Source organism: Sorghum bicolor, chromosome 4, assembly GCF_000003195.3.
Source record: "Sorghum bicolor cultivar BTx623 chromosome 4, Sorghum_bicolor_NCBIv3, whole genome shotgun sequence".
NCBI classification, from domain to species: domain Eukaryota; kingdom Viridiplantae; phylum Streptophyta; class Magnoliopsida; order Poales; family Poaceae; genus Sorghum; species Sorghum bicolor.
The window spans coordinates 47,790,568-47,816,939 of record NC_012873.2 but is presented as its reverse complement, the minus strand read 5'-3'; the positions used below and the strand labels follow the sequence as shown (position 1 = coordinate 47,816,939).

General features: G+C 42.3%; 1 long non-coding RNA gene across 1 annotated transcript; it reads left to right on the top strand.

The window, feature by feature from the left end:
- Window positions 1,933-2,892, top strand: LOC110435121. The gene is made up of 3 exons (XR_002452788.1): window positions 1,933-2,269; window positions 2,349-2,416; window positions 2,498-2,892. It is a non-coding gene; the product is annotated as an uncharacterized LOC110435121 (long non-coding RNA).

Sequence of the window (26,372 nt, the reverse complement as noted above, 5' to 3'; positions counted from 1 at the left end):
CGTCTTAGTCAATTGTGTATACGACCACGAGTTTGAGCCGTTGGATTCGTTTGTAACATTGCAACTGTGAAATGCCGTTATGTTGCAGGAGTAGCTAGAATACATGTCAGTCACTTTTTTCATCAATCAATAAAATCCAAGTCACCAAATTAGGGCCGAGATGGGTTCGATACAACCACGGTCAAAATCAAGAACTCCATAGCGGCAAAATCATATACGGAAACGATAATCCCTGAAGATTCACAAAGAACACCTTAACAATTCATGCGGAATATATGCTTTCCTTTTCGTCATATTTACTATCAATAGAGGGAGGAATATTCACTACCGCAGATTCGAATTTTAGCAACACTTCCTTTTTTTTTAATATAAAGGCGGCGGGCAAAAAATTTAGGGTCATGTAATTTATACTGGTTTCGGCTCCAAAACTGGGCTTCCAAACAGGGCCTAAACTGGTTAAAGATCGTCACAGTCAACGCTCTGAAAAAATCCAGCACGCATCACTCGATAAAGATGGCAATTTCTACACGAAATCCAATAGGTAAAAATCCTATTAGGGTAAGGGTATGACTAATTTTTTCACCCATGGGTAAGTAAATGAGACAAAAGTCTTACCCAGCGGGTAAAGCGGATAAAGGTATGAGACTGCATTGTCCATATCCGTTAACCCATGGGTAAATTAAACCTGACCCTACTTTAGAAATCATGGGCCAAAACTATCACAAGTTCACCACACAGCCCAAGCCCAAAAAAAATGTATATAACACATTGAAAACCCTAGGCCTCCCCACTTCCTCCCTCGGTCCCTCCCCTCCCTTCCCGCCTCCCCCCTTGCGGCGCATCTGAACGCACTCACGCACGCCACCCACAGAGAGCCAGAGACCGCGACCGTGACTCCGTGAGACCGCGACTCCGAATGCCGCCGCCCCCACTCCCCGCATAGTCACGTCGCACCACCGCACTCCTTCCTCCAGAGTCCAGACCTCGGCTCCACCAGTGGTCCACCACACCTAGTCCCCTCCACTGCTCGGCGCGTTAGGTCTTGGATTAGGGTTCTTCGGCCATGACGGCGACTACGAACGCCACCTCCGATGACGGCCGGTGAACCTTCTTCCTCCGCCTGACTCATTATTCCATAGTGCTTAACCCTCTTGCAGCTCCACCTCTGCCCTACTAACCCCTAACTCCGTCCGAAGGGACGACATTGCCAACGACCCCGCCGCTAAATCGAACAACAACGTCGGCATAGGAGACTCACCGGCAGCGGCTGCACCAACATCGGCTTCACCGACACCAACATCGGCTTCACCGACATCGACTCTGCTCCGTCTACCTGCGCCTGCATCCCGAGCGACGGTGGTCGCTGGACGATGCTCTCCGAAGAAGACCTTCCGTGTGCCGTGAAGACGCCGAAGGTGACGCCTGCTGGTGCGACGACGACCAAGAACGGGCGGCCTCCAAGGTCTCACTTCGCCTACTGTCAACATCAGCAAGACCGTTCGTTCTTTGGGGTAAGAAAAAATAGATCTTGTATATGAACGTTTTTCCTACTGTCAACATCAGCAATAAAGATTCCTCATTAGCAAGAAGGATTCCTCATTTGTAGCTATAGCTGTGTGTTGTGGATAAATTTTATATGAGGTCTAGTATATGCTTGTTTATTCAGTACTTGTTTGTTAATAGTGCCATGGGCTCGTGTTGCTAGATTGCTAGTTCTGTACATGTTTTAGTCAGATCTAGTATATGCTTACATTGTTCTTCATTTTAAAATCTATTGTCCAGATTATCTTGTTTGTTTATGTACTTATTTTAAGAGCTTTTGTCTATTTTTTTACAACCCGACCCTATCTGAATTTATTTGATGTGTCTAGAATCTGGATAGATTCAAAAAAAATATCTACAACCAGTGGCTCTCAATCCCCACTCTCTCAAGCTTCGCAGTGTCAGAGCCACTTGCACCCTCGGCCAGTCCAAGCCGTGGAGCTGAATCTGATAATGAATCACCGGTTGAAACAGCTGCTGACCATGAGGTCAATGAAGTAGAAGATAAGGAAGAAGATGGTGTTGAAGTTGGTGGTAAGAGGAAGCTCACCTCGGCAGTTTGGAATGATTACAAGAGAGTGAAGTTCAATGGCACAGTTCGAGCAAAGTGCATTTATTGCTTCAAGCTACCTTCAGCAACAAGTGGAAATGGGACTAAGCCGGCTTACTCCCAAACTGTTGGAAGCTCTTATGTACTCACAAGATTGGCTTAGAAACAAATACAAAGGTATATTTGTATTATTTCAATGTGGAACTAATAGTAATAACTTGCTGTGGTAAGAACTAATTATGTATTGTGTTTGTAGTTGATGAGCAAAATAAGCAGGCTGCTACCTTCTGGTCGTGCCTCCAAGACATACAGGAGGGCCTTCAGGTGCATGTTTATTTTTTTTTAAATCTGGTGTAATATACATATTCAAGCTAACTCGTGCTGATGGTATCTTATCTTCTGTAGGAGCTCACTCTTTGAAGCAACATCACATAGTTTGTTGTTTGACCTTTTGTTGGAGCTTGCCCTTTGATTTGAAGCAACATCACATAGCTCACTCTTTGCTGTTTGACCTTTTGTTGGAGTTTGCCTCCAAGTCCAAGCTTTGTCAAACTGCAGCAACTCCATGTCAAGAATGCAAGCTTAATTATCTATTTATGTATCTCCTATTGGTTGTAATACTTAAAACTGCTACTCCTTAGTCCTTAGTATTACAACTATAGTTGTGGTTGAGAACTTGAGATTGAGTCATGACTCAGAACATGTCATATGTGATAGCTGTGAGTTGTCATGTGGTGGAGACTTATAAGTCCTAGCTGTGGAGACTTATAATTCCAAGCTGTGCAGATTTTATATTAGACTATTTGATCATGTGTTCGTATCATCGTATGGCTGGTTAGGTTGATTAATTTGTTATTGATTTGTCATTCTTTAGCTTAATTTTTTTTTGAAAGATCCGGACATTGTCCGTCTTTGATTAATAATAAGGAGAAGGAGCAAAACATCCGTTTATATGCGCGAGCAGCGCCCCCCCCCACTGTGGCCTAGGCCGCGCGGGAGTAGGAAACAGCTGACTAGCTAATTACTCACTAATTATGTGGACAACAAAGAGAGACTGCAGAACAGAGCCACCAGCCAAGCTCCATTGATGCGCCGTATCCTTTATTTCGATTAGCAGTGCCCGTGCTGTTCTCCATTCTTGCCTGAAGACGACCGCATTCCGTCTATTCCAGATGCTCCATAGGGTGAGGATTGCCAGGGTGTGACTCTTCTTCCCTCCTGATGCCAACATTTGACTGAACCAATCTTCAAGCTCATGCTTAACCTCCCAATTTGCTGGGTGTAGACTGGAACAAGAGCTCCATGAAGCCACAAGCTGCCAAACAAGGCGGGAGTAGGGGCATTCGAAGAACAAGTGATGTGCCGTCTCCAGATTTCTCTCGCAAAGAGCACAGAAGTAATTGTTTTCCCATTGACGTCGTAGTAGCCGTGCCACTGTCCACAACCTGTCCTGGAGTAACCGCCATAAGAAAGATTTGCATTTCGGCGGCGCCCAGGCTTTCCAGATCAAAACTAGGTGAGCCGACTGGAGGTGTCCTGCAAACTGGATTGTATAAGCTGACTTGGCTGAGTATTCGCCTGAGCTCTCTATGGTCCAGATTATGGTATCCTCCCGGCTATCTTCAAAGTCGAACTGCACTGACTCAATAGCAGTCCATAACGTGAAGTACTCCCTTAGAATGTCATGGTTCAGGTTATGTGCAATATCCAGGATCCATCTTCCACCTAACAGTGCTTCCCTTACCGTTCGATTTTTGCGCTTGTTGTGTCTGTACAGCCGTGGGCACAAGCTTGCTGGAGGGCGCCCTTCAATCCAGCTAGAATGCCAAAAGGAAGCCTTTCGTCCATTCCTGACTGTGACCTTGGTGGCCGCTGAGAATAGCGCCAGGTCCTTATAATCCACTGGCAGTTCAGATCCCTGCCATGCTCTCTCTGGATTTGTCCAACTGAACCAAAGCCATCTTAGTCTTAAAGCTCTACTAAACTTTTCCAATTCAATAATGCCTAGCCCACCAAATTCTACCGGTCTCGCTACGGTTGTCCATGCTACTTTGCACTTTCCCCCAGTCAGTGTACTGTCACCTGCCCAGAGGAAGCGTCGTCTCATCTTGTCTATGTCCTCTGTCATTTGTTTTGGGTCCTTAAGCGAAGTCATCAGGTAGATTGGTATGGCACTGAGCACCGAGCGAACTAGTTCTCTCCTCTCGGCTGGATTTAGTAACTGTCCCTGCCAGACAACAAGTCAGGATCTTGCTTTGTCAATAATGTTTTGGACATGGACTACCTTAAGTCTTCCCAAAGACAATGGCAAGCCCAGATATGTTATTGGAAAGCTTGATTTTTTATCCCTGAAATCCTGCAGAACATGGTCCAGGTTGACTGCTGCACATCTGATTGGCGCAACCGTGCACTTCTCAATATTTAGCCTCAGTCCAGTTGTAGCCCCAAAAAGCTCTAGGATACTGAAAAGTGCTCTTACTTCCTCCCTAACAGGGTTGATGAAGATTACAACATCATCAGCATAGAGTGACAGCCGCAACTTGGCATTTCTCCCTCGTAGCGGAGACAAGGTACCGTTCTCTGTTGCCACCTCTAAGATCCTGTGTAGGGTGTCAATGGAGAGAATGAATAGGTATGGATATAGCGGGTCACCTTGCTGGAGCCCACGGACATGGTTAACGTTGCTCCCCTCAGTGCCATTTAGGAGAACAGTGGAGTGCGAGGATTTAAAAATGATGGTGAGCCACTCCCTCCACCTGGCACTAAAACCTCTGTGGTCTAGCAGCTCCAGCATGTATTCCCAGGATACCGTGTCAAAGGCTTTGGAGATGTCCAGTTTAAATAGCAGTGCCGGGATCTTCTTGCGATGGTATGCACGGGCCAGGTTTTTAACATACAGGAAGTTGTCCTGGATGCAGCGTCGTTTTATGAATGCACTCTGGGCATTGGAGATCAGCTTGTCAACATGTGGCGAAAGTCAGATAGCTAGGCTCTTAGTCACAAATTTACCAAAAGAATGAATTAAGCTGATCGGTCTATAATCTTTTGGTGACTCCGCTGTGACCGTTTTCGGAATGAGGATTATGTTGGCGCCATTCAAACTGCTCATTGGGCTGGTCTGTAGTCCATGAAAACTATTCATTGCAGCTAGCAAATCAGCCTTGATGGTATCCCAACATTTCTTGTAGAAGAGTCCAGTGAATCCGTCCAGCCCTGGTGCCTTCTCTGCCGGCAGCTCATCGACCGTGTGTTTCAGTTCCTCTAGCGTAAATGGCCGGTCTAGATAATGGTCATCAAGTCTGCTCAGGTTGAGGCTGTCCCAGTCTAGCGTCTGGCATCTGTTTAACTTAGTGCCCAGAATCCCTACAAAGTGTCGGTGGAGTATACTTTCCTTTTCACTGTGCTACCAGACTAGGACATCAGCTTCATTTTTAAGGTATGCAATCATGTTTCTTTTTCGACACCCTTTGGCTCGCTGATGGAAAAACTTAGTACAAGCATCACCTTCTCTTATTTGTATGATTCGAGAGCTTTGTCATCGCCTTGATCGCTCAATAGCAGCCCAGCCAAGGGTTTGTTTTTTAAGACGTCTGTGTAATTCCAATTCGGCATCAGAGAGTGACCTAGATTCTTGAGCAATATCCAACCGCAGGATTACTTCGTTGGCCATTTGCAATTGCATACGGACTTCACTGAAAAGGGATCTGCTCCAGTTTTTGAGAGCAGAGGCTGTGTTCAGCAACCGGTTATGTAGGATTAGTAGTGGGTTTAAACCATGGACAGGCTTCTCCCAGGCCTCCTGTACCACTTCCCGGAAGCCCGGAGTGCGAGTCCAGAAATTTTCAAATTTGAAGGTCGCTTTACGGTGCGGTTGTTGTTGGTTGCAGAGGACCAAGGGGCAATGGTCTGAGCATGAACTACTTAGGGCTGACAGTGTGACCCAGGGGAAAAGCTCATCCCAAAGCAGGTTTCAAAAGGCTCTATCCAGTCTTACAAGCGTCGGGTTTCTCCTCCCGTTGCTCCATGTGTATTTCCTGTTCTGCAATTTGATCTCCATTAGCTCACTGGCATCTAGGGCCTGTCTAAATCTTCTCATATGTGCTCTGTTGATGTTATTATTGTTTTTGTCTTGAGCTTCACAGATCAAGTTGAAATCACCAATGCAGAGCCATGGTCTGTTCACTGGTTGACAGCTAGTGAGCTCGGCCAGGAAGGCTTGCTTTTCATGATTGTTGGCTGGACCATACACAGTAGTTAGTATGAATGAGTTGTTTGTTTCTATCACGGTGACTTCCAGGAAGAGACAATAGGTATTCTTTAGGACTGAGCAGCTTCGGATGAAGTCCTGGTCCCAGGCGATGAGCACCTCTCCCCTGGTTTGTTCAGCAGGTAGGTATTCAAAACTAGCGCAAAACTTTACCCCCAAAAATTCCATGGCAATAACACTGTCAATAGCATCTAGCTTGGTCTCCTACAGGCAAATTATATGAGGTCTAGCTTGCTGGAGAAACAATTCACAGCTTCCCTCCTCGCTGCACAATTTAGTCCCCTCACATTCCAGTTCAAGATCTTTGCATCATTCTCACCCATAGGGACTGAGAAACAACAGAGGAATTGCATTGGTGGCCAGCAAACCGTCATCATCATCTATTAAAGTAGCACAACATAGAGGTACACCTCCCTTCAGTCCACAACTGGATGACATCCCACCTAAGGTTCCACCCCGGCTGTCATCAAACTGACCCGCAAAATCAGAAAAAACAACACAACAAACCAACAATCCTAACTCCACCGGCTGAACGCCGGCCGGCGCTGGCACTGAACTGACTATGTGGATCCACTAACATTACACAAGGAAAGCTGCACTCAACACTAAGCCTCTAGCTCCAGGGTGTCCGCCTCCTGCACGATTGCCTCGAGAATCTTGGCCAGCTTCTTGTTGCCCAGACGAGTTGCAGATTGGATGGCTTTGATCGCCTTGGCAGGGAGGTCCTCCACATACAGGTCGAGGTACTCGGCCACCGCATCATCAGGTGTGTGCTGCTGATTGTTGATGAAGTTCAGCTCGCGCATCAGCTTCCGCTGAGCCCGTTCGGCCACAGGCACCGACGAGCCCCTGGAAGCCAAGCGCGTGCTGGAACGCGTAGACGCCAGCTGCTTCCTGCTCCTGCGCGCCCGAGGCATAGGCACAGAGGAAGTAGTTGCCGTCATCTGTGGCGTCTGCAAGACAGGCGGCGGGAGCTTACAGAAGAGGCCGGCATAGGGGTCATCGTGGAGGCCCCCTTCCGGCGGCGACGCCCTCAGTGGACTGCCCACCGCCACCACAGCCTGGTCCGGACTGCCCGCAGTCTCCGGCCCATCTCCCACCACAGCGTGGTCCAGCCCGTCCTCCACTGCAGGGTCGATATCCATCTTGTTGACGAGGTCGAAGATATCCCCCACCTCATCCTCGCCCGTCGGCTGTAGCTGGACGCCTGGCCCAAAGAGGACTTTGGTTTGGGCCGTGGAGACGTCAGGGGCCTGCTTGCTGCTAGCCCAAAGTGCAGAGACCGGCACATAGGCTGGGGAGAGGGGCCGCTCACCAGCATCGTCTGGGTAGTAGTGCAAGTCAGCCGCTAGGTGGAGAGCTGCCGCTGGAGCAGCGTCGAGGTAGGAGGCCTCGAGGGACATCGGGTCCTCCCGGCTACAGTGGGGGCTCCCTGGAGCGGGGCCCCAAAAAACATGGTCAGCTACCTCCCGGCTACAGTGGGGGCTCCCTGGAGCGGGGCCCCAAGAAACATGGTCAGCTAGTGGGTCAGGACTCACCTCATAGTCGTAGTCGCTGTGCGGCACGGCGGAGCTGTTGCGCAGCGCGACGTGTGAGTCTGATATATTGGTACATATAATTTTGATATTGTAAACATTTTTAGATTCATGGGTAAAGATAACCCACGGGTACCTGTTACCCGTATGGGTAAGGGTATGAGAAAGAACTCTTACTCGCGCATGGATATGGGTAAATTAGTGGGTAAAACATTTTCTCGTGGATAAGGGTATGGGCAGCCATAACCCGATGGATAATTACCCGTTGCCATCTTTACACTCGTTGCTTTGTCTGGAAGAAACAACGTCTCAAATGTCAAATTTCAGCTACGTAGCCATCCCTACAGATCGGTCTGAACCAAGCCTCTAGAAATGCATTTGTAGAAACGACCAGCGGCTGGATCTAGAGCCACCTCTAAAAATCAATTTGTAGATGAGGTTAGATCTAGAGTCTTCTCTACAACTAGGTGCAGCATAATAAATTTTGAATTTCTTTAAACCAAAATTATAGATCTCAAAAAGTTATATGACTTTATACTTGACATTTTTTATTCAAAACCATCTATCCAAGAAAAATTACATTTCAATTTCTTATATTTAAAATTTATATTTTTCAAACGACCTCAAAGGGAGAAACGACTAAAACCAAAGTCCTTGACGATTCTATAACTTTGTAGTTAAAAACTTTTTTATTTAAATTAGTTTAAGGTCCTAAATACTCATTTTAAAATTGAATAAAGATAATACGAGAAGAATCTCATATGAACACAAATGACTTTACGAGTGGAGTGGTTAGAGGAGATACGCCTAAGGTTGCACGTTGTGGATTTGATCCCCCATGGGCAGACTTGTAATGGCGCACATGTGCGGCTGCCCGGTGGGGTCTCCTTAGATTTTTTTTTTGTCATTTTTAGGCCTAGATTTAGGATTTCTGGAATGGTTGAGCGATGTAGTTGGATTCATACTAATCCACATGTGTTGAGGTGGATTGGAGTGAAACTTGAACTAAATTCCACCCCAACACACACCAACACATATGGATTGAAGTGAATATGACAACATCCAAACAAGGCCTGATAAAATTGTTGATTTGTAGAGATGGAAACGTAGAGGCATCTATAAGCCACATATACAAATCCTCCTAGTATTAGTGATTTCTATGATCATTTAAGACATATTTGATTCCTACCCCAAGCATCAATCTCCATCCCAGGGGACTAAAATCAGATGCCTTGGCGTGGCAGGCAATCTTGCTTGGTGTTGAAGCAAACAACCCCTTATTACTCTCTCTTCAGACAGTATGAGTTACAATAGTGTATTTAGACATGTGCGAAGTTCAATCCTAAGACAAATAGAAAATCTTTAGTTAGACACTACTACAGAAGATGCCTTTGGACGATTGCCAAAATCGTCAATAGTCTCGTCAGTTTTGAGTCCCGGTCCATAACACGGCCCGGGACTAAAGGGTCCTGCTCAACGGCTACTGCGCAGAGCTGTCGAGGCAGGGGTCCTTTAGTCCTGGCTCGTGTTACGGGCTGAGACTAAATGGGGGACTTTAGTCCCGGTTGGTCCCACCAGCCGGGACTAAAGCTTTAGGCTCGGTTGGTGGCTTGCTCCAGGACTAAATGGTCTCTTTTTAGTCCCCATTTTTACTTTCAGCCGGGACTAAAGGTGCACGGGTTATATCTTTCTCCTTTCTTCCTCTCTGAGATCGAGCCCATTCAAAATTCAGTGAGCTTTATTCCCTCTCTTCTTGCTTGCCATTGCTTGTTCTTCGTCTCCGGCGCCCATTGGTGATCTTCTTCGACTCCGTCATCGGCTCTTCGTGTTTAGAGGTAACTAGCTTTATCCTGCCATGTCATTTTAATGTTGTTTTTGTCCTTGTGATTTCTCCGTCACTTTGAGATAAAATTTACTTGTTAGTTTGAATTCATAGCTTAAATTAGTATCCATAGCTTAAATTAGTATCCATAGCTTAAATTAGTAACCATATATATAATATTTCATGGTTTGCTATAAATTAAAGAATTATAGTGTCTTTTTAATCTTTCTTCTATATATAATTAAGATCATAAAAGGAATTTAATTAATAGGGTTCATCAAATTGACTTGTTAGCTAGACATGTTAGTTCGAGCATGTATAAAGATTTTGAGCATAGAGTTCATCAAATTGACTTGATATTTTTTATTGCTAGATAGTATCCATTATATTTTCATGGTTAAAACAAGACAAGTATAGAATTTTATTATTAGTGTCTTTTTAATTACTTTTTTTAGAAAATATTGTGTTTATAATAGTTTGCAACAATGAATATAGAGAATAGACAAAAATTAAAATAAAATCATGCATAGTTTAAAGAAATGAGTATGGATATAGTAGATGGCAACCGTGACCGGGTCTTCAGTCTCTCGTCATCGGGATGCAAAGCGTCTGTGGCCGGATCTTCCTCTCATTGCTTGCGGCGAGTGTAAGCAGAAGATTGTGAAGGAGTGACGAGTGAAAAAAGAGGGAATCAACAAGGGTCATATATTCTACAAGTGTCCGGACCGTGAGGTGGATTATTATTTCCCCGCATTTGATTAATATGGTTAATTTGTATCGGTTTTGCTTGATGATGTTGTTTAAATTCCTTATTCTTTGTTCTACTTGCAGTGGGAGGGCACCGACGGATGTAAAGGTTGGTATTGGGAGGAAGAGTACGTTCAGCATGTACGAAATTATGTTGCACAGGAGGTTGCTGCTGAAGGTGATGAGGCAATTTGCCAGCAGAAGATGTCCATCGATGTTGATCTAGCGGATGTGCAGCTGTGTGTTTTAGTTGGGATAGGATGAGAACTAATTATGTTGCTTAAGTGCGTTTTAGTTTTAATTTTTTTATTGCTAGCTGCGGTTGTCTTTGTTGTAGTTAGACTTGCTTGAATTAATGAATCATATGATGTCATGCGTGTTGTGCAATAACATGAGGAACTAACTGCATGGTTGTAATATTTAATACAGATGTCGTCACACAATTGGATGTATAATGTCGATCACTGCTCTAAAGAGTTCATTCCTAGCGTGCACTATTTCTTAGGTGTGGCTGAGGCAAACAAGCAGGATGGTTTCATATGCTGCCATGCGCCGTCTGTAAGAATTTTAAGGAATATTCATGCTCAAAGACTCTTCATACGCACCTGTTCAAGTCGGGTTTCGTACCCAACTATATTTGTTGGACGAAGCACCTGTTGTTCATCACAATCAATGGCTGGCCTGCTCTAAGTAATCTTTCATGTCAGACAAATAAGGGAAACAATGCATGCACACACTGTTTCGAAGACCTTGCTAGTATATTTTTAAAAAAAATGTCAAAAGGTTGTGTACATTGGCCACTATCAGTATCTTCTTGTGGGTCACCCAGTAAGAAAGAAAGGCAAACATTTTAAAGGCAAGGCAGACCACCGGACTAAGCCTCATAACCGAACCGGGGATGATATACTCGAAATGGTGAAGGATATAAAAGTAGTATTTGGTAAGGGATGGAGCAGCGAACCTATTCCCAAAGACGCTCAGGGACATGCACCCACGTGGAAGAGGTCCATATTTTGGGAGCTACCCTAGTGGCATGTCCTAGAGGTCCGCCACGCGATCAACGTGATGCACCTGACAAAAAATCTTTGTGTGAACCTTCTCAGATTCATGGGTGTCTATGGAAAACCTAAGGATTCACTTGAAGCACGACAAGACTTGCAGGAAATGAAAGAACGAGGCAACCTGTATCCGGAGAAGACAGATGACGGGCGCCAGTACTTAAGCCCTGCTAGCTATACTCTGAGCAAAGAAGAGAAGGAAACCATGTTTGAATGCCTGAACAACATCAAGGTCCCATCTACATTCTTCTCCAATATAAAGAGAATAATTAATGTGCAAGAGAAGAAGTTCCTAAACTTGAAGTCCCATGACTGCCATGTGCTTATGACGCAACTGCTTCCTGTTGCTCTAAGAGGAATTCTACCTCTGCATGTATGTCTAGCCACCGTAAAGTTATGTGTATTCCTTAATGTAATTTTTTAGAAGGCAATTAATTTAGATGAACTTGCTACTCTGCAGAATGATGTCATTCAATGTCTTGTCAGCTTTGAGTTGGTGTTCCCTCCATCCTTCTTTGATATCATGACACACCTCCTAGTTCACCTGGTCAAGGAGATTATAATTCTTGGATCTATGCTCCTACACACCATGTTCCTCTTCAAGAGGTTCATGGGTGTTCTGAAGAAATATGTTCACAGTCGCTCTTGGCCAGAAGGAAGCATCACCCAGGGCTACGACACGGAGGAGGTCATAGAGTTCTGTGTTGACTTTATTCCAGACCTTGACCCGATTGGCGTTCCTGAATCATGACACGAGGGCAGACTCAGTGGCAAGTGGACACTAGGGAAGAAAACATATATCAGTGCGAAGAGCGATTACTTCAATAAAGCACACTACATAGTTCTACAGATGATGGATCTGTATATCGAGGTACATAAGGATTTCATTCGATCCGAGTGGCCTGGGAAGAATGAAGCTTGGATTAGGCGTCATTACATGGAAACCTTTGGTGATTGGTTGCGAAGAATGTCAGGGTGATGAAACATAGATGAGGAGCTTTATTTGTTGGCTAGGTAGCCATCGTGGCATATTAGCACGTATAAAGGATATGAGATCAATGAGAATACATTTTACACAGTTGCCCAAGATAAAAGGAGCACCAACCAAAATAGTGGTGTACGATTAGATGTCACAGATCCAAATGGGAACAAACACACATATTATGGCCAAATACATGACATATGGGAACTAGACTACGCAACAAATTTTAAAGTTCCTTTGTTCTGGTGTAAATGGGTGAAGATGACCAGAGGTGGGGTAACAGTCGAGAAGGAGTATGGGATGACAATCGTGGAACTTAACAATATTGGGTACAAAGATGAACCATTCGTCCTTACTGCGGATGTGAGTCAGGTGTTCTATGTAAAAGACACGTCTACAAAACCAAAGAGAGGGAAAAATGATGACAACTCAAAAGTCAATCATGAGCCAAAGCGCCACATAGCTCTTCCTGGAAAAATAAACATTGTTGGAATTGAAGACAAGTCGGACATGTCAGGTGAGTATGAAAGGGATGACCGAATTCTGCCATTCAGAGTGAACAAAGACCCAATCATTTTGTTAAACAATGAGGACACTCCATGGTTAAGCGATGATCATAACCAAGGGTCATATGTCAAGAAGAAGTTCACTGTTGTGCCCACATAATAGTGGGTTGTAAAGATATTATATAATAAATAATTAATTGAGACTTATTTGACGATGAATTTAAATTAATATGTTCAGTAGTGATCATTGATTTATGTGGTCCTCTAGGCTATAAACAAAAGATTAACATTCAAATGATGTAAAAATAAATTTTCTGTTAGAAACCAATAGTTGTGTAAATTATAGTTGAATAATATATTTTTACATTAACAAAATACTTAATATTAGAGATATTTGTGTTTAATATTTAAACAAAGAGATTTTAAGTTACAAATTTTTACTGTGTAAATTAAAGCAAAAGTAAACATATATTTTTTGAAAAAATTATATCAAGTATTTAGTTTTCTATATATTTAACAAAGTTTTAGCCTTTAAATAAAAAAGAAACCAATTGAAAAATCTAAAATTAATGGAACCGGCGGGGATGTGGAAAATTTCAGGCCTTTAGTCCTAGGCCTTGGTAAGGCCCGGAACGAAAGGCCCCGAAAATTTTGGTAGCCCACGTGTGGGGTCCTTTTGTCTCGACATGTATATCGGCCCGAACTAAACACCACCTTTAGTCCCGGTTCGTAGTGTGCCTGGTCCCCGACCTGTAAAAGCCATCGTCTACCCCTCAACTCCAGATCGACTCGTCTTCTCCGTGCGCTCTCTCTAGCTAGATCTCCCTGCTCTCTTCTCCGACGACCGTCGAGCTCCACGCATGCTGCCGTCGAGACCCGGCCCGTCGGCCCTGTCGTACCGAGTGCCGAGCGCCACCACCACACTGCTCACACCGAGCGCCGCGCCAAGCGCCACCGGCCCACCATCACCGACGCCGAGCGCCACCGCACGATCGAGCGCCGACACCGGCCCGCACCGAGCGCCGCCATCGGCCCTCACCGAGCGCCGAACGCCACCGTATACTTATTCAATGACAAAATTATTAATATATATTTTTTGCCTTTGTCAATGAAGTTTAATAGAAATATTTGTATTTTAGAGATAAAATATTTGTATATTAGAAATATTTCTATATTTATGATGACTTATTCGATGTCAAAATTATTAATATTTTTTGCTTTTTGCCGATGAAGTATATTCGAAATATTGGTATATTTATGTACTTATTCGATGTCAAAATTATTAATATTTTTTGCTTTTGCCGATGAAGTTTATTAGAAATATTTGTATATCAGAGATAAAATATTTGTATATTAGAAATATTTATATATTCAAAATATTTGTATGTTTATGATGTACTTATTCGATGTCAAATTTATTATTATTTTTTGCCATTGCCGATGAAGTTTATTAGAAATATTTGTATATTAGAGATAAAATATTTGTATATTTATGATGAATTATTCGATGTCAAAATTATTAATATTTTTTCCTTTTGCCGATGAAGTTTATTAGAAATATTTGTATATTAGAGATAAATATTTATATATTAGAAATATTTGTATATTAGAGATAAAATATTTACATATTAGAAATATTTGTATATTTATGATGTACTTATTCGATGTCAAAATTATTAATATTTTTTGCCATTTTTGATGAAGTTTATTAGAAATATTTGTATATTAGAGATACAATATTTGTATATTAGAAATATTTGTATATTTATGATGTACTTATTCGATGATAAAATTATTAATATAAGTTTCCCCATGTATTTTATATAGTTTTTAGTTGTTAAGGAATATAAAATGATTATATGTAGGCCCTCATGAAATAATTCATGAAATGATTACTATAGAGTTTTTTATATATAGCTTTTTATATATATACTTGACTAGTATATAGTTTTTTATATAGCTTTTATATATATAGACAATGACCGATCCGAGGGATCAACAAATCGATGGTGAGGCAATCATGATGAATCTCATCGCTGGTGGTGATGAACAAATCGAGGATGATGATGATGGGAGTCAATTCTTGCAGGCAAATTACGAGGAGATCATGCAGGGATCCTCCCCGCTGCCTCATGAGCAACAAATTGTCGAGCAAGCGAATACTGGCGAGGTATATTATACATGTTTATTAGGGAATAGGGTTAGGATTTAGGGTCTATTGCATCTTGTAGTAATTTTATCTTCGTGTCTTTACATATGTAGCTCTCTGGATCAACATTTATGACCGGGAAGAGCAGACCGGTACGAGGGCCAAGGAAGCCATTGGAGGGCTGTCACATAATCTCCGAATTTGACGTGCCTATAGGCCAACCACTAGGACCACATGCACAGAAATATGTCAGTCATTATGGTTACCTAGTGAGAGATGGATACCGATCAGTGCTCAAGAATGGAAAAAGAAGCCAAGTGCTCCACACATCAGTTTTGTCTCTGATCGTGATAAGGAGGAAGTATGGACTGACATCAGAGAGCATTTCACGTTCGACACGAACGATGAGGAGCTGAAGAGGAGAATTTGGGAGTGGACAATGAAAAAGATGGCAACATTCTTTCAGGCTTGGAAGAAGAACTTGTACAATAAGTTTATCAAGAAGAATGAGACGCTAGATTTCAACACTAAGACGTATGTCAAGATGAGACCCTTTTGGAATGATTTCGTGCAGTACAAAACGTCATAAGAGGGCGAGGCTCTTTTCAGAAGGAACAAAGAGAATGCTGCTCAGAAGAGATACCACCATCATTTGGGATCCAGTGGCTATAGGAGTGCCGTTCCAAAGTGGGAAAGAATGGAAGTAGAGATGACTGCCAAGGGGTAGTACCTTAGACTGTATGAGAGAATTGGGTTGAACGCTTGAAGCATTGGTTATACGGTCTTGGGAGAACCGTGGATAAAGAAACTAGGGTGCTAGATTGGTGCCTAGAAATCTCAAGAGCTACAGAGAGGCTAGTTCGTGCACAAGCAGCGATTGCGGCTGGTCAGTTCAAGCCCAATAGAGAAAAGGATGAACTCACGTACGCCCTTGAAAATCTAGAACACAACGAGCGTACGAGAGGGTATGGGGCGGTTCCGTGGTACCATTGCTTCCAAGCGGATCAAGAAACTTACAGAAGCTCCCAGAGAAAGAAGGATGAGGAGGTAGAGCAGATCCGGAAGTTGGAGGAGTATGTTCATGAGTCAAAATAACGTGACAAAATTCACGAAGATTGGATGCGTGAGGAGGTCAAAAGGCAAGTGCAAGCCGCACTTAGTGAAATGATGAGAGGGGGGGCTACATCATCACAGCCGGCAGACGTCAACATTAGCCCCCTATGTCAGTTGAAGAGCAATTATGCCTCCACGGAAGTACCGACCGTTCAAGCTGACGCGAAGCTACGCTTCTCCATGGATGACCTCACAGAACCAGTTACTTCGTGTGAGCTACACATTCTAGAAGGAACCGGGACGAAGAAGGTGGCTGTCAGTGTTGTAAACCCTATCGACCGGATGAGGACACCAAGAATCCATGGTCAACTAGTACTAGAAGGATATGCTCATGTCTTAGTGGATAGGGTGGAGCAAGGTTGTGATAGCGTGCCTCTCGACATTGAAGGGGAGATGTGGAAAAGACTCTAGGTGAGGCAGAGAAGACATTCAATTGTTTGCGTAAGCGCTTCATCATCATTCGTGGAGTCTCACCGCCGGCGCCACCTCATCTTACTGATGATCAAGATCATCAGCAGAAGTGCATGGATTCAAAAACAATTTATTCGCTAACATCCTATATATATTGAATTCAAAAAAGAGTTTATTACTCACAACACTCGTTGTTTTACTAGCAGGGACTTCAGTCCAATTCTTCATTCCCTAGCGCATCATAGTGCTGTGGGCGGTGAAGATGCATTGGAGGACGCGACTGCAACCCCATCTCCTCCACGATGATCTCCAACGCCACCACGGGCCACACCCACCCCGCCACCGCCTTCACCACCACCTCAAACATGGTCTTCAACGCCGCCACGGGCCGCACTGTCCCCGCCACCGCCACCGCCTCAAGCTAGTAAGAAGAGGTCTTCCCCAGCACCAAAGGCTTCAGTCCCACCTCCTACAAAGAAGCAGGGTCAGGCTCCCTCTAGTAAAAAAGCAACTAGTGAAAAGTTGTCTTATGAGAAGAGTGACGATGAGCTAATTGCATCGGTTGCTTTAGATGTGAAAGCACACTTTGAAAAAACTAAAAAGGAAATTGAAGCGAAGCGGAACCCTAAAAATCCATACCTCTTCTTACCAAAAGAGGAGCTGAGGAAGAGGGTGGAAGAGTACAACTGGAAAATGCGCGAAGCTCGAAAGCCTCTGCCAAAGTCAAACTATGAACACCAACTACTAAAAGCTGTAAAAGCTCAACCCACCAAGAAGAAAGTAGGAAAGGGTGTTCAACAACTCGGGGACACATCAAGACCTTTGTCCCTGTTAATTGTGGCAGATCAGTATGGTTCAAACATGAGCGTAGTACAGACGAAATCTGGAGAGCCCACTTTGTCTGAGATGAACTCAATTGAAAATTATTTCATTGAGAGTGGTCTCCCGTACTCCACGAGTGAAAATATTGCTGCTGGACAGGAGTTTCCACGAGCGAAAGTAGTTGATGAAAAGAGGAGAAATTTTACACCGGGCAAGAGTCTAATGAACCCCAAGCACCTACATGTACTCGGTACGCAGATGTTTGCAATCAACAGTTGGTGCATGGAGGCTTCTAAAGGTGGAGTCGATTGGATTTCTGTTCAAATTTGAAACCATCACTACTTCCATGGCGATGACCTTATCTTAGTCTAGATGGGTGAATTACACCAGCTATGCCACATGGACGCTCTGGACATATCGCTCATTAGCTGCTTTTGTTTGTAAGTATTTCTTTGTTTTATTAAACTCTCCAGCATGTCTATATAGTAGTAATCCTTACACACATACTTGTCGATGGACTCACTATATGCATGCTCCAAATGACTGAGCTCAGATCCAAAAACGACAATGCTGTTGGATTTGTTGATCCTTACGTCGTTTTCAAGGAGCCAAACCCTTCGGCGACTTGGATCAATGACATGCGTATGAATCTTATGATGTTCTTTGTGAACCAAAAAGACAAAAGAAGAATACTCTTTACCTACAACTTCAAGTGAGTTATATATATATAGTTAACATGCAAGTGTACACCTTTAATTTTACTTAACCCTAATCTATGACTCATGTCTCTAGGAATAACTTTCACAGGATACTCATAGTCATCGATCTTGCTGAAAGTAGGTTGGTAATCTATGAATCAATGAAGAAACCGCAAGAAGATTACCAAGATATGATAGACATCATCCAAAGGTAATTTTGGTCCATTGCTTGTGTAAAGTAGACTAAGCTTGTATATATGTATACTTAATGATCCAACTCTCTTGTTTCATATATATCATTGGTTTAGGGTTTGGAAAGATTCATTGTTTGAGAACATCTAACTCAATGTAGGGCGCCACTAAAGATAATACAGCTACAAGTACGTTTATCCTTCGTCAATGTACGTGGTGTATGTATATTATATCATATGTCATATTTCTTGTCTTTTTTACGAGATGAATCTTTACATCCTACAGTGGATCTTGAGATAAGAACCGGGTAACAACTTATGTGGATACTATGTTTGCGAGTATATTATGGTAGAAACAAATAGAATTCCTGAAGAATACCTCAGAGTATGTAACACATGTCTCTTTTCATTTTCTCTCGAATTACTATTGATAATCTTGATATAACTAATACCTTCTTTGAATTCAAATTGAAAACTAAATGGTTGAAGAAAAACTCATGCAACATGAACAACTCCAAGCAATGCTAGAGGCAATAGCAGGATTTCTTCGGGAACAAGCCATAAATCCAAGTGGCGAGTTCCACTATAATCCTAATGAGACGATGATTCTAAATAATGATGATCATTTGTATGCCCTGTAGATCTTTGGATGATGAAGTACAACTTGTAATAGGTTTAGAGTACTAACTTTGGAGTACAACTTGTGTAGTAATAGATTTGGAGAACAACTTCTATATATTTATATGTGCATATATATATATATATGTAGTTATATAATTCAATTATATATGCATGAAATAAGCTTATTGTCATATGTTGCTAATATATATATATATATATATATATATATATATATATATATATATATATATATATATATATATATATATATATATATATATATGGATGAGTTTTTTTTACACGTACGTGTATCTACTCGTACCTCCTTACGGGTCCGTCAAAAATCCACTAGGGAAGACACGGTGCATGCATGGCGCATTTGATATTGAGAATGCCAACCAGAAAAGTAGCGGGTACGTTAGAAATCCAATAGGGAAGAGACGGGTGCATGCATTGCGCATTTGAATTTTGAATGCCAACGAGAAAAATGGTACAACAGATTGGAGTACGTGTACATACTTTAAAGTATAGTATTTATGCATATTATTTTTGAAATGGAGTATATGCACATAATTTTTATATATAATAGAGTATTTATATATATTTTTTGGAATGGAGTATCTGTAAGTATATACATTTTTTTGGAATGGAGTATCTATACCTATATACTTTTTTGGAATAGAGTTTCTGTATTTACTTTTTGAAATGAAGTATTTATACATATTTTTCAGAATAGAGTATGCATGCATACATATGTCAGGTTTTACATAGTATATATAAGTGTATACTAAACCACGTACGGAGATATACAAAACAACAGAGCATGGCATGTCGTACATATATATAGTTTAGTGGAACAAATAAAAATAATATATGCACTGCATAGCCATTGTATACACTTTTTGGATGGGAGTATATATATACTTTTTGGATGGAAGTATATGCAGATACTTTTTTGAATGGGAGTGTATATACACAGACTTTTTTGACAAGAATATATACATACATACTTTTTAGATGGGAGTATATATACATACTTTTTAGAAGTAAGTATATATGTATAAAAGCAGATATACAACATGTCTGTTACATAATGTGAGACCTTATAAGGAGTATATTGGTACATATATTATTCTACACATTAGTATGAGTACATACACGTTTATGCGTAAAGCGTATGTATATTTTCAAATTCTATGGACAATATGATAACATACACATGTATAACGGGAAGTATGACGATCTGGAACTGGAACAGATGGCCGAGGGCCATGGGCAGGCCACATGGATTTGAGGTCGTCGATGACGCTAGCACGGAAGGGGAAGACAAACCCGGCGGCCGGCTGCTGGAAAACAGAACCTGCGGCACGCATGGACGGAGGCAGGTAGCGTCGTCCCACAGATCGGGGGGGTCGGAGTCTAAGGCATGCGTCGGAGAGGGAGTGGTCGCAGCCCAGAGTCAGTGTGCAGGGATGGGGAGCCGGATGCGGAGATGCTCCGCTGCAACTTGAGCTCGTCGCCTTCGTCGTGGTCGGTGGGCAGCGGCAGCGGCAGCGTCAGCTCTACAAACCAGGCGGCATGGTGCAGGGCTGGAGGCTCGAGAACTGGACGAGTACGTCGGCAACGCACCGGACCGCTCGGAAATAGGTGACGAGCATGGCTGCGAGGTGCACGGACGCGCAGCAGATCCCGGCGCTACCAGCACAGCATGGCCACCGGCGACAGCAGAGGAAAACGGCAGGGATGGCGGCGGCGCACGGGAAACCTGAGAGGCTAAGCCTCCGCTACTTTTGAACTAGAAAATTTCGGATCACTTTCGATGGACGAGCAAAATATAAGCGGTGGAAGCCGCTAATTTCGGATCTACTAATGGCCTGATGAGGGGGCGGCGGGGTGGATCCGTGGATGATGACCATATCTAAAATAAATAAATTAATAATTAATTACATACTCCTAACGGGTAGCGATCTGTACATTGTGATCCGATAAGATTACACCTCTCTTCGTGACTCGATTGGTGGGAGTAACTACACGTACGTGTAGAAAGGAGTTTCCCTATATATATATATATACGGTAGCGCTATTCTACACTCTAGGTGTAGAATATTATTCTACACCACAAGTCAAAACTGAGTAGAAAAAATACTGAGCAGTACTGGAGAGTGTTCAATATTAACTTGTCCAACATTCAGGACCACGAAATACTGAACAATACTAAAAGACGAATACTGAGCGATACTGAATTTTGCTCAGTACAACAGTTTAGTGTAGAATAGTATTCTACACCTAGGGTGTAGAATAGCACTTATATATATATATATATTAGCAGCAAAGAATACATATTGGAAAACCTATTAAATAAATAAACAAAACTAAAATCAGAACAGAAAAGAAAAGAAAAGAAAAAGAAAAAACTAGGAACCCTTTAGTCCCGGCTGGTATTCACTAGAACAGGCCTTTCATCGATGTGCCCAAATGCCTTTAGTCTCGGCATTTTTGGCGTCTGGGACAAAAAGGATCTTTAGCTCCGGTTGGTAACACCAACAGGGATTAAAGGTCCCTCCCTAACAACTCTATTGTCAGACACTGTCGGGAGGGACCTTTAGTCCCGGTTGGTGTCACCAACTCGGACTAAATCCCGATCGCTAGTCTCGGTTTGTGCCACTAACCGGGACTAAAGCTTTTGTCCCAGTTTGTGGCACGGATCATTTAGACCCGGTTTGTGTTACCAACCGGGATTAAACCCTCCCCCTATAAATTCAAGCTCCTTTTCCCTCTTCTTCCTCTCTGCCCGAGCTCGAGCTCCTTTGTTCTTGCTTGTTCTTCCATTGTTCTTGCTGGTTCTTGCTCTCATCTGCAGCGATCAATCCACTTCAACGCTTCTACGCCGTCGTCGATTTGTTTGAAAGGTTGCTAGCTTCATCCTCCTATGTTTTAGCAGCACCATATTACAATTTTATGTTGTATGTGGCTATTTTATTTCTTGTTGCTAGCTTAATCACTTTTCATGTTTGAATTTTTATAAAAGACGATAAATGTAATACCTAAAAAATAGTATACACATATCATTACATCTATGTATACACAAATTATGTTTAGTTCTATTATAGACAATTGAGGATATTTTTTTACTTTAATTTGTTCATGTTCTCATTTTAAAATATTAAATAATGTTGATTCTTTGTAATTTCAAAATAAATTAATTTTAACTTTAAAAATTCTTCAAATTAATTTTATTTAGAGATAAAATTACACCTTTTAATAGAAAAATACAAATTCCATGACAATGCAGATGACGTCACGCCATTGGATGTACAATGCTGATCGCCGCTCCAACGAGTTCATTGCGGGCGTGCGAGAATTCTTAAGAGTGACAGAGGAAAACAAGCGAGATAGTTATATGTGCTGCCCATGTGCCGTATGTATGAATATGAAAGAATTTTGTAGCTCAAGAACTATTTACTTGCACTTGTTCAAGTCGGGTTTCATGCCAAACTATATTTGTTGGACCAAGCAGGAGAGTCCAGGGTTATGATGGAAGAAGGTGAAGAAGAACAAGCAGACCCTGACGATGTTTTTACTCAATACTGTGACTTTGCGATGGAGGATGGTAAAGAAGAGGAGGATGCAGAAAACACTATAGCTGAAGATGATGATGCTCTTGGTGATGTCATTCACGTTACACAGAGAGATTGCAAAAGTGAAAAGGAGAACGCTAAGTTTGACCAAATGCTAGAAGATCACAAGAAGTTACTATACCCGTCCGCCGAAGATGGGCAGAAAAAGCTAGGCACAACACTAGAGTTGTTACAGTGGAAGGCAGAGAATGGTATATCTGACAAGGCATTTAGAAAATTACTGAAGACCCAAAAAAAGATGCTTCTGAAGCCTAACGAATTGCCCACCACTACATACGAAGTAAAGAAGATCGTCTGCCCTCTAGGATTACAAATTGAGAAGATACATGCATGTCCTAATGACTGCATCCTGTACCGTGGCGAGCACGAGAATTTAGATGAATACCCTATTTGCAATGCGTCACGGCACAAGATCTTGCGAGATGACCCTGGCGATGTTGAGGATGAAGAACGTCCAAAGAAGAAAATCCCTACCAAGGTTTTGTGGTATGCGCCAATAATACCACGCCTAAAATGACTGTTTAGAAACAAGGACCACACAAAGTTGTTGTGATGGCACAAAGAAGACCGTAAGGTGGATAGCATGTTGACACACCCTGCAGATGGGTTCCAGTGGAGAGAAATAGATAGAGAATTCCCAGACTTTGCAGACGATGCAAGAAACCTAAGGTTCGCATTAAGTACGGATGGATTTAATCCTATTGGGGACCAGAGCTCTAGTCATAGCCCTTGGCCAATTACTCTATGTAATCCTATTGGGGACCAGAGCTCTAGTCATAGCCCTTGGCCAATTACTCTATGTATCTACAACCTTCCTCTATGGTTATGCATGAAGCAAAAGTTTATTATGATGCCGGTACTCATCCAAGGCCTGTAGCAACCTGGCAACGATATCGAGGTCTACCTAAAACCATTAGTTGAGGAACTTCTGCTTCTATGGAGCAAACCAGGTGTGCGTGTTGTTGACAGTCCTTAAGTACCAAATATAATCATCAAATAAATAAAGAAAAGGATCCAAATGCAACCAACACCCAGACTTAGGGTTTTATCTAACAGAATTCCACGAGTTTTGGTGTTTGTCTATTTCTACAGGGGGCTATCAGGAAATAAGGAAGAAAGGCCCACATGTCGGGATTACATAGAGATATCAACGCACCGCACAATTTTCTACCATCTAGAAGACTCTAGAAGCCACGGGAAGGAAGCGGAGGCCGAAAGGGGCCAGGCCCAGGGCGCCCGCCCTGAGGACCTGGGCGCCCGCCCCCCTCTGGAAGCCTTTCGGGACTCTCTTCGCATGGGATATTCCACCGACCTATTGGATCAAGGAAAATATAGTACCACCTTGCCTACCGACCCAAAAACGCATAGAGGAGGAGGACTATATAAGGAGACCCCCCCTGCCCCCTGGAGAAGACAAGAAGTTATCATAGAGATTGAGGGGTGCCCTCGAAGGAAAACCTCTTCTCTAAATAATATTTCTTTTTAGGCTTAGCAACCAATGTAAGTAGAAATAGATCTTCTAGTTTCTACTAGATTGAGAGAGATAGAGTGGAGGTGTAGATCGGAGGAAGGCTGGCCTGTCAGTGTCTACTCCGAGTTGTACCTGCGGGATCAAGTGTCCTAACCCGAGGCTTGCTTCTAAGATTCTTCAGTAATTCGACTTCTAATTCTAGTAAGTTCTTGTTTTATTGTTCTTTGGTTTATGAGTTTACTTTAATCCTCTTCCGGTTGAGTATTAGAGTAATCATTGCTAGCGTAAATATGGTGTTTAGGCTAGGGTACTCATAGATATCCCCTGACTAGCTGGACCGTGGTAGTAGCGAGGAATGTGACATTTCCGAGTTACCTTTGCAGACCATATCTCGTTAGCAGGACGGGTAGGGTTTATAGGTGCGGGTCGAACATCCTTTGTGTTTTCTAGATTCCGTGAGCCTCCCTAATAGAGCAGTAGATCATCCTTACCAAGGTTAGAACGAGACTACGGTTGCAGTCTTCTCTATACATCACTCACATTGAGAAACATTCTTTGTAGCCTAAAGGGATAGTAGCAATAGATTTGGTTACTCAGATGCACCCTTTCTCCCAGTGGTAAAAATATAAATACGATAACTCTGGATAACCTCCCGGGTGAAATGCTCACCGATATCCGTGCGCTTGCGGATCATTTCCTTATTGCGTTACCAAATATCAACAAGCATTTCTGGCGCCGTTGCCGGGGAGAAAGACGGTTTGCTGAGATAACTTTGAGTCTTGCTATTATCTTGTATTATACTTTTATACTTTTATTCTTTTAGCTTTTTATTTTTATCTTTATGGATAACTCAAATTCCATACCTATTATTAAATTCTTTGCACCTTCGGAGACCAGCCATAGACCATGGGAGTCAACAAGTCCTGCCCCTATTTATGATCTGTGTCCGGAGTTGATTGCAATAGGTCAAAACCAACCCTTTTCTATAGCTGAGGTCCTATCTTTTAATCAAGAAGATAATGCACTTTTAGCTACACCTAGGGAATCTGTTAATCTTTCTATAAATTCTGGTTTAGACCTAGCCCTACAAGACCATGTTTTTCCTAGATATTTTCACATTGGTCTTAATCATATAACCTTTGGTAGAGTCCTTCTTTCTTTATCTATTAGTAAAGGAAGGTATGTCTTCATTCGTGGATATCCTTCTTGTACTAGTCTTCATAGAAAAATCTTAGAGATAGAAAAGGAATCATCTCCCATACAAGGAGAGGAAGTTTCAATAGCCGATTTCCAAACATTTCAATCCCATAATTCGGCTATCCAACCCATCCTTGAGCTTAATAATTTCTACTATGCTCTTTCTCTTGAACCTCCCGATAATCCTATGAATCTCTCTAGACATCCCATGCATAAGAAGGAGGATCGAGAAGAGCAACATCAATGGCTAGAGGGCATTAAAAATCCATGTGCTATCACCATTGAATGGATAGATAAAACAAACTTGAGAGACAATCCTAGAGGAATTTTAAACATTCATGAAGAATCATCCTTGGAGTTTGAGAATGAGAGAAACAACAGTGAGCATGGAAGTTATTTCATAAATACTTCCCCCAGTCCTTGCTCATATAAAACATCTCTTCAATCAATTTGTCTCTCCATCCTTACCACATTTGAGATCTCCAACCCTCTCTTCTTTTCTATTTATAAAAACTTTAAAAGAGCGGTTGTCGATGCATATGTCTATAATAAATATTGCAGATCTCGTTGAGTTGATCTTGATATAGGTAGGTGTTGGAGGGGAAACCACTTCACCAACATAACTTGATGGTTTCCCAAGGATAAGCTTAGCATCCTTAAACAAGCACTTATCAGATCGTAACATGAACTTCTAATTATTTGCAACATTGCCTTGTGTATTGAGCATATTGAGATAATTGTAGAAATATTCCTTCGGGTATTCTTGCCACTAACCTTTCTACGATTGGAGCAAGAAGATCGGATGAATGATAAGTACAAGGTATGTCCAACCAACCATCACACAACATTGAATTAAATTCATCCAAACTTGAATTTTGCAAAATTCAAGCTTGGGGGAGTACTTTACATAAAAACATCTTTTGCCATGTTGCTACGTTGGTTGTCCTTACCTTTCAGACATGCTCAATTTGTTAAATACTAATTACACTACTTCATCTCCACTTAAGTAGATCTCTATAAATGCTCTCATGCTACCTTTATTTGCTTTAGTA